The 13,606-nt window shown below is 46.2% G+C and overlaps 1 protein-coding gene and 1 pseudogene across 5 annotated transcripts in view; both read left to right on the forward strand.

Moving 5' to 3' along the window:
* FOXN3 (forkhead box N3) overlaps positions 1 to 13,606 on the forward strand; it is a 461,477-nt gene that overhangs the window by 317,464 nt on the left and 130,407 nt on the right. The gene's annotated exons all lie outside the window — the stretch shown is intronic.
* Positions 7,023 to 10,293, forward strand: LOC115832350 (annotated as a pseudogene).

The raw sequence follows: 13,606 nt of genomic DNA on the forward strand, positions 1-13,606 counted from the left end.
ACCTGGTCCCTCTCTGGGGTCAGCATGGCCAGAGTGGGAGGTGTAGAAGGTATCCCAGGGCCGCCTTCTGTCATCTCCATCTCCGAGGCAAGCTGCTCCTTGAGGGACTTGGCTTCCGTATTTGGGGATCAGTGAGGCTGAGATGGAGAGATTCCATGGGATACAGCAAAGCCTCCAGGTTTCGGCTCCTCAGGAGTGCACCAAAGAGAAGATATTGAAGGGCTGCTGTATTAGTCTGTTCTCATGCTGCTAATAAAGACATCCAAGACTGAGTGATTTGTAAAGGAAAGAGGTTTAATGGACTCACAGCTCCACACGGCTGGTGAGGCCTCACAATCACGGCAGAAGGCAAAGGAGAAACGAAGGCATGTCTTACATGGTGGCAGGCAAGACAGCTTGAGCAGGGGAACTCCCATTTATAAAACCATTGAATTTTGTGAGACTTATTCACTACCTTGAGAATAGTATGGGGGAAACCACCCCTATGATTCAAATCTCTCCACCTGGCCCCACCCTTGACACTTGGGGATTATTACAATTCAAGGTGAGATTTGGGTAGGGACACAGCCAAACCGTATCAGCTACTTTCTAGGCTGTGATAATAGCAGCACTTACTGAGCACATACTGCGTGTGAGCACCCAGAAGGTGGATGTCACCTTTGGAGGATATATAGTTTTTCCAGGGAGGCAGCTGGAGAACTGGCAGGACAGTTGGCATTGAAGTCCCACAGCAGCACTTTTAGGGCTCATAGGAAATTCAGACGAGGGTCAAGGAATCCGCATGGGCCTTATGGAAGATTGTCAGTGTATTCTACGCAACAAGGGGGACATTGTCCAGAAGATTCTAGTGTGTGGTTTTATTCTTCGCATAGTAACCAAGGCATCCAAAGGCAGCTGCAGGGGTTCCTCTGTACATCTCAGAATCCTTGAGCTAATTTGCCATCCATGTCCCTGCCTCTTGGAGGACAGGATGGTTACTTTGTCACAGGGTCCTCATAGCAATGTAAAAACATGTTTATTCAGTGAATGGATGAGAGAAAAGAGAGTGGGGAAACCAGCCCTTATTTTTAGAGCCTGGCAGTGGAGCAGCAGAGGCATCACCTGCCTTATGTACTGTCTGGCCAGCCATTAGGAAATGTCTGTTTGTCTGTCTGTCATCTATCTATTATTTATTAAATTGTGGTAAAAGACACATGAAATAAAATGTACCATCCAGCCTTTTTTGTTTTTTTTTTTTTTTTTTAATTTTAAAATAGACGGAGTCTCCCTCTGTCGCCCAGGCTGGAGTGCAGTGGTGCCATCCAGCCATTTTTAAAGTTTACAGTTCAGTGGCATTAAAGATACTCAGTTGTTGGGCAGCCAGCACGCCATCATCATTTTTTTCGTCTTCCAAAACTGAAACCCTGTACTCATTAAACAACCACTCCCTCTGTTCCCCTCCACCTAGTTCCTGGCAACCACCATTCTCCTTCTATCTATGAGTTCAATGACTCTAGATACCTTATATAAGTGGAGTCATACAGTGTTTGTCTTTTTTGTGACTGGCTTATTGCATTTACCATAATGCCCTCAAGGTTCATGTTATAACGTATGTGAGCGTCTCCTTCCTTTTAAAGGCTGAGTATTATTCTCTTGTTTTGTCTATCCATGCATCCGTCGAGGGACAGTTAGGTTGCTTCTACCTCTTGGCTATTGTGAATAATGTTTCTCTTTTCTTCTTCTTGTTTTGTTTTTTTAAGAGACATGTTCTCTGTCTGTCACCCAGGCCAGAGTGCAGTAGCGTGATTATAGCTCACTGTAACTTTGAACTCCTGGGCTCAAGCCATCCTCCTGCCTCAGGTTCCCAAGTAGCTGGGACTGCAGGTGTGTGCCACCATACCTGGTGACTTAAAAATATTTTTTTTTTTTTTTGTAGAATCAGGGTCTTGCTATGTAGCCCTGGCTGGTCTCGAACTCCTAGCCTCAAGCAATTCTCCTGCCTTGGCCTCCCAAAATGCTGGGATTATAGGCGTGAGCCACCGTACCCAGATGTGAATAATGTTTCTATGAGTATGGGTGTACAAGTATCTCTTCAAATCCCTGCTTTCAGTTCTTTTGGGTATATATCCAGAATCGGAGCTGTTAGATTTTATGGCATTCCTATGTTTAATTTTTTTTTTTTTTTTTTGAGATGGAGTCTTGCTCTGTTGCCCAGGCTGGAGTTCAGTGGCACGATCTCAGCTCACTGCAACTCCGCCTTCCGGGTTCACGCCATTCTCTCGCCTCAGCCTCCTGAGTAGCTGGGACTACAGGGGCCTGCAACCACGCCCGGCTAATTTTTTTGTATTTTTAGTAGAGAGGGTTTCACCGTGTTAGCCAGGATGGTCTCGATCTCCTGACCTCGTGATCCGCCCGCCTCGGCTTCCCAAAGTGCTGGGATTACAGGCATGAGCCACCGCGCCTGGCCCCTATGTTTAATTTTTTAAGGAACCGCCATACTATTTTTTCAGAGTGCCTGCACCGTTTCAAGGGGATGTCTTTTGCGCCGCCTCCGTGGCATTAGTCTGGGTAATGTCTTATATAGTTACTTAGCTTTTCCTTTTACTTGCCTTTCCTCTGTTAGTTTTACAAATGCTATTCTCCTTCCTATGACTCCACTTACGTTTGAATCGTATTGCTTAATATCTGGCACTTTGGACAGGTTTGGGATAACAAAGGCCATGGATAGATTCATCCACACTAGCACAGCAGGCCCAAATTCTGAAGCTGTTTCTCCTCTTCTCCAGCCCCTTTAGAAATGTTGAGTTTAGGCTGGGCGCGGTGGCTCACGTCTGTAATCCCAGCACTTTGGGAGGCCGAGGCAGGTGGATGACCTGAGGTCAGGAGTTCGAGACCAGTCTGACCAACATGGCAAAACCCCGCCTCTACTAAAAAATACAAAAATTAGCCAGGCATGGTGGCAGGCACCTGTAATCCCAGCTACTCAGGAGGCTGAGGCAGGAGAATCGCTTGAACCCAGGGGGTGGAGGTTGCAGGGAGCTGAAATCGTGCCATTGCACTCCAGCCTAGGTGACAGAGCGAGACTCCATTGAGAAATGTTGAGATTATCCCTGGGGCCCCTAGGCAGATGTCCTCTGGGGAAGTCCCAAGCTGCTGCTTCAGAGATGAAGCTAGAACCAAACTGGCCCTACTAGACTGGGAGCTCTTGGCCCAGCTGCTCTGCCTCTCTCAACTCCACCATTCTAATTGTGATTAGTGGGCTCATTTGCATCTAAAAGGAGTAGTTTTCTTATCAACACCATTGAGTGGAGAACCAGTGTGCTCCATTTATATAGAGTGGCCCATTTAAATCAGGGCCGATTAAGCAGTAAAAGTAAATGTGGGTGTTTTACAAATGCAAATATATCATGCAAATAATGTACTTTATACTGAATGATGCCTTGGTTTTCATATGTAAAATTAGAAACTGTGTAGCACAAAGATAATGATAAACACCTTTGCATCTGTTCATGAGATGTATCATAAGCTGTATGCATCTAAAATCGTAGCCGTGGTTTTAAGCAGAGTTTTTTCAGTATATACTCAAAACATGCATCCCATATTATAAAAAATATGCATGTATTTATCTAGTTATCTGTTCCTAAGGAATCAAGAAATTGCAGAAAAGAGGAATCCAAATTACCTAATCTATTACTTACTATTAATGAGATTTATAATTTTCTTTCCATTTTTAAAGATTTTTGAGTTTTTATTTGAGATGATGATAGTGAAGAAACTGTGTTACTATAGGCTAGTTTCTTTGTGAGAGATTTAATTATGTTTATAAGAGATGTTTTAAAAATCCTGGCCGGGCATGGTGGCTCACTCCTGTAATCCCAGTATTTTGAGAGGCTGAGGCAGGAGGAGCTCTTGAGCCTAGGAGTTCAAGACCAGCCTGGGCAACATAGCAAGAACCAGTCTCAAAAAAAAAAAAAAATGCAAAAATTAGCCAGGCATGGTGGCTGCACCTGTAGTCCCAGCTACTCAGGAGGCTGAGGTGGGAGGATTGCTTGAGCCTGGAAGGTTGAGGCTGCAGTGAGCTGTGATTATGCCACTGCACTCCAGCCTGGGTGACAGAGTGACAGAGTGAAACCCTGCCTCAAAAAAAAAAAAAAGGAAAAAAAGAATCCTTAGCATTTGAGATAATTCTGTGTGGGAGGTGCAGGTAGCATTCGTGCTGTTTTTCAGAATCACTTAGAATAATGACAACCATCTTCCGTGTACTGTGAACCTGGCCAGGTTCTAAGAGAGGAGTCACTGTTAGCCTCTGCTCACGTGACGTCTGCCATGGTAAGGTGAGACACACATACCTGTGGGTTAAAGGTATAAGGCGTTAGAATGGGAAGACACTGCAGAGTGCAATTAATTCCCAGATGAGCTGACAGAAGGTATTTGCCAGAAGGATTCAGAGGAGGGAGAGGTTGTAGGGTGAGAGTGACCAGATAATGTATCCTGGGTACCTGGGATTCGAGTTGAACTTTAAAGGATGAATAGGCTGTAACAGGTGAAGAGAACACGGGTCGAGGGCATTTCAGGCAGCTGAGGGAGAGATTGGGCTTGGATGGGCCCAAGAAGCCTCCGGGGTGCAGGTGTTCTGGAGACCTGTGCCAGGCGGCATATTGAGAGCAGGAAGGACATGCTGGGAAGGAACAGGAGGGCTTCTGAGGGGTACCAGAACCAATCGGCTCTCACCCTGCCCTATAAGCATTTGTTACAGGAAAGCGGTCTGGATCCTGACTCCAAGAGAGGGTTCTTGGATCTCAAACAAGAGAGAATTCAGGGCGATTCCATATAGTAAAGTGAAAGCAACTTTATTAATAAAGTAAAGGAACAAAATGATGGCTACTTCATATATAGAGCAGTCCCAATGGCTGCTGGTTGCCCATTTTTATGGTTATTTCTTGATGATATGCTAAACAAGGGGTGGATTATTCATGCCTCCCCTTTTTAGACCATATAGGGTAACTTCCTGTTGTTGCCATGGCATTTGTAAACTGTCATGGTGCTGTGGGAGTGTAGCAGTGAGGACGACCAGAGGTCACTCTCATTGCCATCTCGTTTCTGTGGGTTTCAGCTGGCTTTAATGCAACCTGTTTTATCAGCAAGGTCTTTGTGACCTGCATCTTGTGCCGACCTCCTGTCTCATCCTGTGACTTAGAATGCCTTCACCATCTGGGTAGGCGGCCCAGTAGGTCTCAGCCTCATTTTACCCAGCCCCTATTCATGATGGAGTTGCTGTGGTTCAGTCGCCTCTGGCACATTCACACTTCTGTAGCCACCAAACTCTTCGAATGAAGACGCACATGGAGACTCAGTGTATGAGACACATGAAAAATGAGAGGCTTTGTTGACATTGCGCAGCTCTGGTGATACCAGTCCCCCACCCCTGATAGCACTCTGGGCACCTCTCCAAGTTGGCAAGCCCTGGGGACTGCGCCTGAAGATGCTGTGCTTTGAGAAGGCTGCTGAGGTGTCAGGCAGGGCGGCCTGTTGTGGGGAGAGAGGCTGGAGACAGGGAGGCCTATTAGGATTCAGGAGAGGACATCTTAACTTGAGCTGACCCCAGGCCTGGGAGTAGAAACAGAAAGGAAAGGAAAGGAAAGTACAGGAGCCCTTGGGAAGAATGGGTGGGCCCCGATGGGGACTGGAGGCAGGGACGTATCTGAGGAAGGTGTCAGAGCCTCCAGAATTTTGAACTAGAACATTTGCCAGATGATTACCAAAGGCTGGGCCCGTTGTTTTCTTCTATTTTGTTCTTTGAGGAATGCTGAATTAAAGGATAAACTCTACTTCCCTCAACAGACATTTGTGCCAGCCAGGTTCCAAGCACTGCAGTAGGTATTAGGGATTCAGGAAAAGATAGCTACAGGTGTCTCGGTATATATAGCCTGGAGAGACTGCATGTGGAAGGGAGATAGCCACCGTCTGGGGCAAATTGTGCTTCTCTCCCCCCACCCCCAACCGCCGCCCCGTTCATATGTTGATGTCCTAACTCCCAGTTCCTCAGAATGTGCCCTTAGTTCCAATGTGCCCGTATTTCCAATAAGGTCCTTGCAGGATATCATTAGTTAAGATGAGGTCACACTGGAGTGGGGTGGACCCCCGACTCAACATGACGATGTCCTTAGAAAAGGGGGGAATTTGAAGACAGCTGCACACACGGGGGAATGCCGTGTAAAGATGAAGGCAGGGCAATGCCCCTGCAAGCCAGAGAACACCAGCAAACACCAGCGGCTGCGAGGGAGGCCGGGAACAGATTCTCCCCGACAGCCCTCTGGAGGAACCAGCCCCGTGACCCCTTGGTCTTGGACTTCTGCCCTCCAGGACTGTGAGAGGAGGAATTTCTGTTGCTTAAACCACCCTGTCTCTGGCACTTGGTTATGGCAGCCCCAGCAAATGAATAGACGCTGATAAACCCTGGGCAGCATGGAGAGTGTGCCCTGGGAGCTGGCAAGCGAGGCAGAGGGGGGAAGCTGCCTTCTGGTTTGAGCGGATGTGGGGGCTGGGGCAGCTGAAAGCTGCTCTGTGCAGAGCCCGCTGGAGATACCCTCCAGCATCTGGAAACAGAATCAGCTGGCATTGGGGAAGTGGCAAACCCAACCTTTCCACAAAATCTCCTAGGAAAAGAGCATGAGAAGAAAAGAGGAGAGGGCTAGAACTCTAGGTGTTCTAGAACTCACCATGCTCTGATGGTGGGGCCGAGCCTGGACAGACAGCTAGCCCACTGACCGGGAAGAAGAGTGGGAGGAGCCGAACCCAGGCCAGGAGGGTGTTTTGTAGCTAAATGTGGAAAGGATTTTTAAGAGATGTTGTCAAAAGTAATAGAAAGTTTGTGTAACCCAGAAAGAGGCCTCTCATGTGAGTGCACGTGGGAGGTCGTGCGGTGGGGAGGGGAGAGAGGCTGGAGTGACATCAAGGGCAGTGACCCCTCCTCTTAGTCTGTTTGTGCTGCTGTCACAAACTGGGTAATTTACAAACAATAGATCTCTCGCTATGCTGGAGGCTGGGAAGTCCAAGATCAAGGCTGTGGTAGGTTCATTGTCTGGTGAGGGCTGCTTGCAAAATGGGGCCTTGAACGCTGTACCCTCCAGAGAAGAGAAGCACTGTGTTCACATGGCAGAAGGCAGAAAAGGGGGGTGACTCCCTCCTTTAAGCCCATACTTTATATGGGTATCTAATCCCATTCATGAGAAAGGAGCCCTCCTGGCCTAATCACCTTTTAAAGGCCCTACCTCTTAACACTATCACCTTGGCAACACCTGAGTTTTGGAGGGACACATGCAAACCATAGCACCTGGGGAACTGGGGGACCCAGGTGACCCCTGGCGGGAAGAGATTGTGGTGGTGACATGAGGGAGTGGAGGCTGGGCTGTCGGTCCCAGCTCTTGAGATTTGTGAGTGCAGGAGAGAATAATGAGAGCAAAAAGGAGGACTTGGACACCAGTTTACGTGTGGCGATTTTTAAGATAAGAAATCATCAGTCCTGGGAAGGGGGAGGTGAGTAGAGACAAGGGGTAGTGGAGGGAGGAAAGATTCCAGAGGAAAAGAAGGGTAATAGAGATGTTACTTTGGCAAGTAAGAAGATGCACACGCAGGCAGAAATAATGGAGCCAGTGAATGGAGGTGGAAGGAAGGGCATGTCCTTGGTTTAGAAAAGAGGAGGTGACGGTGCCTGCTGAAAAGTGGAGAGGGAGGTTTGGGACTTGCTGAGTGGAGAGATTGGGGCCAGTGTTCCTGGGTTCTCATTTGGGAGCAGTTTTATTCCCCAGTGGACACACAGCAATAACTGGAAACATTTTTGGTTGTCACAGCTGATGAGGTGGTTGTCAGTGGTGTCTAGTGGGAGGCCAGGAAGACTGCTGAGCATCTTACCATCCACAGTGTAGCGTCCCAGGACAAGAATTACCCAATCCAGAATGTCAGTAATGCTGAGGTTCAGAAATCCGGCCGTAGGTCAATAGCAGTTCGCAAACACGTTCAAGGAATGAAGTCCCAACTTCATGGCAGGCTTTGGGGAATGTGATGAAACTTCAGTATATTTAAAACAACACAGTAAGGGCCACGGGAAGAGAGCATGAGTGGCCAGCCACAGATTTGCATTGCCAAAGACAGGACCCCAGGGCAGCAAAGCAGAATGGCAGACATGCAGGGACTGCTGGAAAGACTGGAGTGGGCCGTCAGCCGCCTGGAGTCGCTGTCTGCAGAGTCCCACAGGCCCCCTGGGGATGGCGGGGTAGGCAAGAGTGTCTGTGGAGGTGTGGCACCCTCCGTGGAAGCCTTTGATAAGCTGATGAACAGCATGGTGGCCAAGTTTTTAAAGAACAGTAGGATCCTTGCTGGTGACACGGAGACTCGTGCAGAAGGGGTGTTACGGGGCTTTCCTTCTGATGGCATCTCATGACCAACAACCCTGAGAGAATGCATGGCTGCATTTCTGAAACCCAAATCAGAAAAGATTCAGAAGTCCAAACCTTCAGAGAGAGAAACTGAGGGAGTAACATGTTTAGTCGTCTCTCAGATGTCAGCAAAAGCCTCCCTACCTTTGATTGCATAACTGTGTCCCCCAAATCCAGTACTTAACGTCAACGAGATGTGTGATGCTGCCACCTTTTACGCTAACAGAGTCTTAAAGGGGCTACAAACATGATTTACACCGTATGGACTGGGTGAGGTCATATGTGAACATTTGGAGTGAGTTTCAAGCATGCCTCAAGGAGCACCACACCACGGGCCTCACGTGGAGCAGAACAGGTCCGCAGCACCCACATCAGCGCTTTCTGTTCTTTCCTGAGGGCCTGACCTTTCTCCACATCCTCCTCCTCCACCTCCTCCACGGCCCCTCCACTTTTTGAGGATGAAGACACAAAAGAAAAGTCCTCTCCATCATGCTCAGCTTTATTTGCCCGGCTTAACCAGGGAGAAGCCTAACCCGGCAGAATCAGGGCTCTGGCACGTCACAGATGACCAGAAGGCCTATATAAGTATCCCAGCCTGCAGGCTCACGGAGGGCAAACTGCGTCTCCCCACCAGAAGCTACACTCCAAGTCCCACATCTCCCAAACATCCTTCCCAGAAACATGCACCCCTGTTCAAGTTGGAAGGAAGTAAATGGAGAGCAGAGTACCAAGAAGACAGGAATGACCTTGTGATTTCAGAGACTGAGCTGAAACAAGCGGCTTACATCTTCAAATGTGAAAAATCAACTCTCCCGACGAAAGGGAAAGTAAACTCCATTCCAGTGGAAAACTGTAAGAAGTTCGGTCTGGTGTTTGACAGTGTGGTGGGCATTGTGGAAATGACCAACTCCAAGGACATTCAAATCCAGGTAATGGGGAGAGTACCAGCAATTTCCACTAATAAGACAGAAGGTTGCCACACATACCTAACTTGGGGAAGATGCATTAGACTGTGAGATTGTGAGCATCATGTCATCCAAAATGAATATACTTATCTGTCAGGGTGGTAATGACAGAGAATTTCCTGTCCCTCAGCAGTTCAGGACAGCATGGGATGGATCCAAGTTGGTCAGTGAACCCCCTCACCTGAGTCCCTCCATCAAACACATAAAAAAGTAGCAGTGAAGAGCTGGAAGTTGCAGTAGCACCTACCACTTTAGTTTTGGCCTCCGACAATTCTGTGCTATAGACACAGCATCGTTTCTGGCACGACTCTGTGGGCATTTTGAAATACTTAACATTTCTTCATGATTTGCCTGTGTGCGTGTGATTTTAGTTCCACGTGGTGACTTGTGAACACTATGGATTTAAAGGGAAAAAAAAGAAATCTGTTCCCCTCATATCACAAACATAGTACCTGATAGGTAAAAATACTGCATGATTCAGTTTTCCATGTATGTTTAATTGCTTGTTGAAAAATAAACTAAGAGGTACATTTTTATCTTTTAGACAATTTCAATATGATGTAGTAGTAATGTGCCCTGAGAAATGTACAACTTTTTTCTTATTGTGAGCACATGTTCACCTTTGGCAGTGTGGACACGCTGTCAGCAGGAGTACGTATTTCAGCCCACGCTTTTAAAAAATGTAAGAACATTTCATATTAAGGACCAAATTCAGGTTCTTTGTCCTTGAAAGACCTATATTCTTTATAGTTACTAAAAACCAAAAGTATAAATTTGAATTATTCATCTTGTATGTATTTCTACCGTGTCATTTGAAAACTTACTTTTCTGCATAAGAGATTTTTATGTCAACAGATTGATGGGAGGAAACAGTGCTTTTGCTATGTAGTACCTCGCAGTGTTGCCCAAAAATCAAGCTCAGTGTCTGTTTTCCAATTTTGAACATGTTAAATATCAGATGCCTTCTAAATGGTGTCTTTAATGTTTTATTATATTCTAATTTTTTCTTTTCTGCCTGCCAGACTTGCTAACCAGTTGCAAAAATGAACATGAGAAAAGCCATAGATGTATTACTTCTCCTAAAGCCTAAGGAATTATTTGTTAGTTTGGCTTTCTGCTCTGATTTTGTAGTCTTGCTAATACATGCTTTTTCTTTTTGTTTTTTCTTTTCTTTTTTTTTTTTTTTTTTAGACAGAATTTCACTCTGTCACCCAGGCTGAAGTACAGTGGCACGATCTCGTCTCACTGTAACCTCTGCCTCCTGGGTTCAAGTGATTCTCGTGCCTAAGCCTCCCGAGTAGCTAGGGTTATAGGTGCCTGCCACCATGCCCAACTAATTTTTGTATTTTTAGTACAGACAGGATTTCGCCATGTTGGTCAGGCTGGTCTCGAACTCCTGGCCTCAAGTGATCCGCCCACATGCGCCTCCCAACTGGGATTACAGGTGTGAGCCACCACACCCGGCCCCATGTTTTTTTCAATGTTAAGGGAAGTTATGATAGTCCTTTGTATCTTTTCAGTACATAGTATTGAAAAATCTGCAACTTATTGGATGACATTTGATGAATTATAGTATAATGCTTATGGACCTAGTGCAAGCATATATATATATATATATATAGTGCCTGTTACAGCCTTTGGAGTATGTCATTTCCATTTTTAAAATATCTTCTGTATCTGTATAGTATTTGGATTATTAATGCTCACATACCAAGGTTTTGCTATAAAAGTTTTGTTCGTATAATGTTGATAGTAAACATCATTTTTCAACTGTAAACTTATTCTGAAATAAAGTAAAATGATAATTGTTTAAAAGTAAAATAAAATAGCTCAATAGATACGGTGCCAGAGCAGCTGCCACCTGTCAGATTCTCATGGGTCCTGGTGGTATTGGGCACACAAGAACTATGTGCAGGCTGATACCTTTGAAATCAGTTGAGTCTCCAGTTTCAACATTTGGTTAAGTTTACAGAGCAATTCCATTTCTTATCTTGATTGGTGTATTGCCCTCTGAGTAATCTTGCCACACTCTCAGTTATAGTGTTGGTGGGCCTAGCTGGTTGTGGTCTGATCACTTCAGTCATGCCTCCTCAGTAATTGTCAGCCTCTGAAATGGGCCACTCTTGGCAGGTTTCTACCTGGTCTCTTTCTGTCTCTTGATTGAGTGCCCATTTTGGATCTTTGCAGGATTCTGCATGGAGCTTTTTTTTTTTTTTTTTTTTGAGACAGGGTCTTGCTCTGTTGCCTAGGCTGGAGTGCAGTGGTGCGATCAAGGCTCACTGCAGCTTTGGAACTCCTGGGCTTAAGCAATCCACCCACCTCAGCCTCCTGAGTAGCTGAGACCAGTGGCACATGCCACCACACTGGGCTAATTTTGTTTATTTTTTGTAGAATAAAAAAAGTTTTATTTTTAGTGTTTCCCAGGCTGGTCTCAAACTCTTGGGCTCAAGTGATCCTCCTGCCTGGACCTCCCAAAGTGCTGAGATTACAGGGGTGAGCCAACAGAGTTACTTTTTTTTTTTTTTTTTTAAGCATTCTTTAGAGTAAGTGACATCTGTGAAGCTGCTTCTTGGGTATTTAGTAACTGTTGCTACTTTAGACTGAGAAATATTTGCAATTAGAACATCTCAAAGAATCCTTAAAGAAAAGAGGAAGAGAAAAGTGCAGTTACCTCATCTGTCACAGGAATGGAAAAAATGGCCAAGTTGGGAGAGTTAAGGATGTCTAGGAGGAAGTGCTGGTGCCCACCTGATAACAGCCACTATGTTGCTGTGTGGCCTTGAGTGTGTCAGTTAACTCTGAACTGGGGTTTGCTTGCAATCAAGACTACCACTGGGCCCAGGCGTGGTGGCTCACACCTGTAATCCCAGCACTTTGGGAGGCCAAGGCAGGTGGATCACTTGAGGTCAGGAGTTCGAGACCAGCCTGGCCAATGGCGAAACCGTGTCTCTACTAAAAACACAAAAAGTAGCCAGGCATGGTGGTGTGTGCCTGTAATCCCAGCTACTCGGGAGGCTAAGGCAGGAGAATTGCTTGAACCCGGGAGGCAGAGGTTGAAGTGAGCCCAGATCATACCACTGTGCTCCAGCCTGAACGACAGAGCAAGATTCTGTCTCAGAAACAAAAACAACAAAAAGAAAAACCACCTCTGGGATTTTTGCAGTCTAGAAAGCATTTTTTTTCTTACCCATCATCTCATTTTATTCTCACACACTAGATATTATCATTTGCCCCCGGCTTGCAGGCCTGGAATTGAGACTTTGACAAGTTAAAAGACTTTCAGTCTGTGTTTTAAACAAATTTCCTGAGTCCAAATCCCGTGGTCTCTCCACTTCACCCTGGATTAGACCCTGTGGCCACAGAGATCCCTTTTAATTGCCGGGAAACTCAAGCTTCTTTGGAAGGTTAGAAAAGTGTCAAGAGTGTCCCCGAGAACCCGAACTTTCATCTGTGCTCTTAGTGATGCTTCTCAAACACTGAGTGGTATTTTGTGAAGCTTCCCACACACGTCTCTGTCCAGCCTGCTCTGGTTGCCGTGTTCCAAATGCCAGCGACTGATATCCTTCACTCAAAGAGCCCCTGTTACAGTGTGGCGTAGGTCACATTTGGTTTTCTATTTCCTGGTGATTAATCCCCAGTTATGAGGCAAAACGATGGAATTTTGAGGATTTTTTGGGGGGTCTTTCTCCCTTTGTTACAACTGCTTTGACTATTTTATTCCTGGGGAAACACAGTCTGTTGGTAGATGTCACCCATCCGAAGGGATTGGCATCACAGTCCATCTCCAGCGCTAAGAGTATGATAGGACTCTGTGCTCGGTTGCTTAAGAGTAGTGGGTAAGCTCTGGCCTCCATGAGTGCTAAATCAGGGTGGGCTGGTCTTGCTACACCCATTTTTCCCCCCACCCCATCCCCGTTGGTTTGAGCTTTCTGCTTTGTCGTGTGCTGTGGACCATTCTGGCAGAAAGCTAACCACGGGGGACATTCAGATATTCTTCCTTTCTTCGCACCCCAAGCACTTTAGGCTTTCATTCATTTCTTCAGAGTCCTTCTTATCATCTCAATCTCTCTGTTCTTTCTTCTTCCTCCCCCTCCCTTCTTCCCTTCCTACTCCTCTCCCTCCTCCCCTCCCTACTCCTCTCTTTTTTTATACATTAACAAAAATTATTTATGTTGAAGTGGGCAGATCACTTGAGCCCAGGTGTTCGGGACCAGCCTGGGCAACATA

This window comes from Nomascus leucogenys, chromosome 22a, assembly GCF_006542625.1.
Source record: "Nomascus leucogenys isolate Asia chromosome 22a, Asia_NLE_v1, whole genome shotgun sequence".
Taxonomy (NCBI): Eukaryota; Metazoa; Chordata; class Mammalia; order Primates; family Hylobatidae; genus Nomascus; species Nomascus leucogenys.